The 5,667-nt window shown below is 36.3% G+C and overlaps 2 pseudogenes across 1 annotated transcript; both read left to right on the forward strand.

The window, feature by feature from the left end:
• Positions 1-256: 256 nt before the first annotated feature.
• Positions 257-1,567, forward strand: LOC114266156 (cyanidin 3-O-galactoside 2''-O-xylosyltransferase FGGT1 pseudogene; annotated as a pseudogene). The gene has a single exon (XR_014337190.1). The product of XR_014337190.1 is annotated as a cyanidin 3-O-galactoside 2''-O-xylosyltransferase FGGT1 pseudogene (transcript).
• On the forward strand, positions 1,079-1,464 carry LOC145798150 (cyanidin 3-O-galactoside 2''-O-xylosyltransferase FGGT1 pseudogene; annotated as a pseudogene).
• Positions 1,568-5,667: the final 4,100 nt, after the last annotated feature.

Genomic DNA, 5,667 nt, shown 5'->3' on the forward strand with positions numbered 1-5,667 from the left:
TATTACTTTTTTGTAAAATATTTTTTCCCACAACCATTGATGTACAATTCCCTTATTTTTTCCAGCTTGTGGTGAGAGCCAACAGGGTGCAAATATAGGCTCACCAACTTTCCACATAGCAATGTACCCTTGGTTTGCCTTTGGCCACCTTACCCCTTTCCTCTACCTTTCCAACAAACTAGCCACGAAAGGTTACAAAATCTCATTCTTAGTCCCAAACAAAACACAATCAAAGCTCTAACCATTCAATCTCCACCCAAACCTCATCACCTTCATCCCCATCACCGTCCCTCACGTCCCCAACCTCCCTCCCAGCTTTGAAACCACTTCAGATGTCCCATATCCTCTCTAGTCCCTCCTCATGACTGCCATGGACAACACCCAGCACGACATTGAAAACCTCCTTCGAACTCTTAAAGTCGACGTTGTTTTTTTCGATTTCACTCACTGGATGCTCGGTTTGGCTTGCCGGTTAGGGATCAAATCGGTTCACTACTGCATTATCAGTCCTGCTACAATTGGCTACACATTGACCCCAGAAAGGCAACTTCTAGGCAGAGAATTAACCCAAGAAGACCTAATGCAACCCCCTGCTGGGTACTCGCTTCATTCGATCAAGCTCAATCCGCACAAGGCTCGGGCCTTTGCTGCCATCGATGCTATGCAGTTTGGTAACAACACACGGTTCTGCGAGCGACAGTTTGTCAGTTTAAGCCAATGCGACGCATTAGGGCTCCAGACTTGTCGGAAATCGAAGGCCCTTATTGTGATTACCTGGAATCCCAGTTCGGAAAGCCTGTTTTGCTTTCCGGACTGATTATTCCAGAGCCACCCACTTCACCTTTGGAAGAAAAGTGGGCTAAGTGGTTGGCCTAATTTGAACCCAGTTCTGTTATTTATTGTGCATTTGGAAGTGAGTGCAATTTAAAAATGAACCAGTTCCAAGAATTGGTTTTGGGCTTGGAGCTTTAGGATTTTCCCTTTTTGGCCACTTTGAAGCCACCAATTGGGTCAGATTCGATGCAAGCTGCATTACCCGAAAAGTTTGAGACCCAAGTCGAACAAAGAGGGATAGTACATGGGGGTTTGGTACAGTAATAGTTGATTCTAGAACATTCTTCCGTGGGTCGCTTTATTACCTATTGCAGGTCGGGTTCGTTATCCGAAGCGCTGGTGAACACGTGTCAGTTGGTGCTGCTGCCAAATGTTGGGGATCAGATTATTAATGCTAGGATGATGAGTAGGAATTTGAAGGTTGGAGTGGAGGTTGATAAAGGAGAAGATGGGTTGTTTACCAGGGAGAGTGTGTGTAGAGCAGTGAGGGTCGTAATGGATGAAGAGAGTGAGATTGGGAAGGAGGTGAGGGAGAACCATGGGATAATGAAAGAGTTCTTGTTGAACAAAGATTTGGAGTCCTCTTATATTGATAACTTCAACAAGAAATTACATGGCTTGCTTAGATGATAATTTGGGAAGTTTGGTTGCTCCTAGGAAAAAATGTGTAAACGCTTAAATAATTTATTGTAATTTTCCCCAGGATAATAATGTGTGATTTAGATTCAATTTATGTGTCGTGTATTGTGATTTAAAATAAAAATGTGTGATTCAACTGTTTGTTAGATGGGATTTATTGGTAAGCGGTTGAATGTGGATTCCGGTTCAAGTATCTGAAGAATAACTCCGTTCGGATTACAACTATGTGCACGATGAGGGAATCAAAAGGATGCATGTGGTCTATACACGCACAAGTCTTGCATGCTGATAAGTTTTTTTACATTCGTAAGTGGAATACAGAGCACAGTTGTGTTGTTGCCATTCGGACACCAAAAAACCTGAGGGCTGGGTTTGATTTAGTGTCCAATTTATCTCTGAATGGGTACGTGACAAACCGCTAACACGTCCAATGTTATGACTTGAAGAAAGACTATGGATTAGAGATAAGCTACTGAGTAGCTTGGTTAGGTGTTGAAAAAGCGCAGGGCGAAATGTTCAGTGCACATTCCATCTCTTTCGATCAATTACGGTGGTATAATAATTTTGTTATGGAAAACAATCCAGGGAGTTACATTAACATTAACTATGATGATCAAAATCACTGGTTCATACGATTTTTTATATCATTCAAAACATGCATCGATGGTTTCAATCATTGCCGCCCTTTACTATTCTTGGATGGCACCTTCTTGAAGGGGAAATTCAAAGGAAACTTACTAGCTGCAACCGCAAAAGATGGCAATCAAGGTTATTCTCATTCATTCCATAGTCTGTTAGTTGTATAACTATGTGTGTTGCCTTTTTTTAAAAAAAAAAATCATGTATAAGTTCATCCACTAACTAAACCCACTAACAATTTTGTATACAAGGTTATTCCCATTGGTAATAGCAATTGTCGACTCGGAGAACACAACTAACTGGGCTTGGTTCTTAGAACATCTCACGAGCGTGGTTACTATGGACAGGACGCTTACATTTATATCAGACCGACACATAGGTATACTCAAATCTATTCCAAACACATTCCCATCTGCCCACCATGCGTTTTGCTTGCAACATTTGCAATGAAACTTGCAAGAGAAGATACGGTACACCAACAAGATGCACCATGTCGACTTGCTAAGCGAATTTCGAGAATGTGCCTACGCACCAACCGTAACAACATTCAATTCTAGTGTAGAAAGGTTTAAGACATCGGGTCGGAGTGTGGTAACGGATTTTTTAAAAGATTTACCCCCGTCATATTGGGCAAACGCCTACTTTCGGTACGCACCCGTTATGTCATGCCCCAAAATTTGGACGATTAAATATTAAATTAGGGCTAAATCCCAATCAATATTCCATCATGCAAATCCTAGAGGTGAAACAAAATCTAAACGTTCACGTCTCCAAAGGGTTTAAGTAAATTTCCATCCTCAAAAGATTATAAGGGATAAAAAAAAAAAAACTAACAAAACGTTAACCAAACCATTCACCATAATTTCATAACTATCAAATACCTCCAACATTAAAGTAGCAACAACTAGTCAAAACAACTTAAATAATGTAATGTTGAAAAACAACCCACAATGCTAAATTGTCAAAAATACTAAGGTCATAAAAAAATAAATAAATACGTAAACTAATATCAACCCCAAGCTCAAGAAAACCAAAAGAAGTCCAAAAAATATGTCCTACGATCATAGTTATTTCTTGTCACCACCATAGTCCCAACTAATCCTGCAAAGGAAGCTCGGCTGTGCTCAAATAGAACGCACCCGAGTTACCAAGAGACAAAACGGGTCAGTATACAGGTATATTGGTATGAGTACAAGATTTAATACCCACGTATCCACCAAACACAAACAAAAATACATTTAATTCTTGTTACGGGACAAGGCAAGTAGTTCCATCCGCATCGAGACGAATGAGTAGTTTCCCGAGATATGGTGGCATTTAGTTTCTTATCCATACACAACAAAATATAAATTGAGTATAAAATAAACAAAATAAAAATAAAAACATGGTGGGTTAACCCTGCATAAAAAAGTTAATAAGATCCACCATGTTGCAAAAAATAAAGTTAGTATAATTTAATCCTAAGTAACTTGCTAAAGAAGAATAAAAATGCACCGTTTTATGCTTAAATACTTCGAATTGACCAAAACTCAAAGAACAAAAGTTGTACAGAATCAAATTTTATAAAAGGTTACGGAAACGAATTTAGTATAAACTGAACAAGTTGAGAGAAAAAATTAATAGAAAATCCTAAATGAAATTAGATCGAAAAATCTGGAACTGAAAATGAAAAAAAATGCTGCAAGATGAATTTTTTCGGAAAAGTTCAAAACACAAAAAGTGTTTAGAATAATGTTTTACTTCATTTTATGAGAAACCAATAAAAATGAGTTCGTTTCGTTGATTAAAATATCCTCTAAAATTTGCATTTCTAAAATGAATCAAAATTACTATAACTAAGATCATCCGATTATAAGTTCTAATCGATCTGTTTAATAAAAATTTAAAACACAAAAGTTGTCTAGAATCACGTATACATGCCTCTGCTCAAATTTCATAATTTATCGAGGTCGTTTACTATTTTTCAAGATATACAAATCAATACAATTTACACTATACCAATAAACTCATAATTAAATTCTTTGTACCTTAACTCCACCACTTCGGCGTCCACTTCCGGCCTACACATATATCCCATGTGCCTCCCATATACTTAACACCGCTCCAAAGCCAAACTTGGATGGTGATATCGTCCCGAGTTTGACCCACACTCATTGGATAGTTAGCATATACGTACGCGCGTAAATCAAAGCACTTGTCTACTCATGAGCATGAGGCAACAATATATATACACAATCTCTTATCTACTCATGAGAACAAACATAATAATGCCCAGCCTAAGGCATTTAAATAAATCTCATAATTCTCAATTTTTTTTTATACACTCTTCCTCACCAACACTCAAATAAAATAACAATCCATGGAGTCATGATGGAGTATAAAGAATTTATCTACGGGTTCCTAATAAATTTTATTTTCATATATCTATAAGTGTGATTAAATTTACAATATAAATATATACAAAAACCCTAAACCTTACATACACATTTAATCAAATCATGAAATCAATTCATCATCTACATACAAATACAAAATCAAACCAACATCAAATTAATATAAATAAACAAATAAAAATAACGAATTAAACATAAATAAAGGGAAGTAAGTTTTGTACTCACAATATTTTTTAAAGATCAAATAATAACTTAGAAAATTAATGGAGCCACCAAAATGAAACCATAATCTTTTCTTCTTTTTTTTTTCCTTCTCTCTACCTCACCACTCTTTTCACTCTCTTTCTCTGCTGCACTCGCACAATCCCTCTCTCGGTTGCACTCTCTCTCTCTCGGCTGCCCAAAGCCCCCTCTTTTTTTTTTGTTTTTTTGTTTTTTTTTTGTTTTCTTATTAACTTCTAAACCTAATTGACTTCTTATATTATACTATATTATAAACCCAAGTCTAAATATATAATAACCTAATTTCCTATTATATTATATTATACAAATAAATCACAAATATGACATATATGAATATAAATATCTTATATAAAATCTATATCAATAATTTCTTTATATATATATATAAATATAAATATTCAGATTAATTATATATAATTAACTAACACATTAAATTCTCATGTATCCACACAATTAATAAAGTCACAAATAAAATAAAGTAGTAATAAAAAATAAATAAATACTTATGAAAAATTAGGGTCGCTACAAATATAGTGCACCAAATTAATTACATATGCTGCCTATATCAATGTATGTCTTGTTCACAATTGTATGAACATATTTTTACATTTCACGTTTGTTTTGGAGGGGGTGACCGATATGGTGAGATATGTTCTAATGCAGCTGAGTTATTCAACTCATGGATTCGCGAGGCACGTCACCTCTCGATCATGCAGATGGTTTACAGCATTCGGACGAAAATTATGGATCAAATGTCAAAACCCATACGTAAGGCGGCTGCGTGCCCTAGAGTTCTTTGTCCCAAAATGGAGTCTTGCTTGGTGAAAGCATACAACAAAGGAAGGCGTGGCTTGTAAGCCAATCAAATAAAGATGTGTATGAGGTGCATTCGTACCCATCTGTACTTGTGGATGTTGGC

The sequence above is a fragment of the Camellia sinensis genome, chromosome 8, assembly GCF_055761805.1.
Source record: "Camellia sinensis isolate YWXY chromosome 8, ASM5576180v1, whole genome shotgun sequence".
In the NCBI taxonomy this organism is placed as follows: domain Eukaryota; kingdom Viridiplantae; phylum Streptophyta; class Magnoliopsida; order Ericales; family Theaceae; genus Camellia; species Camellia sinensis.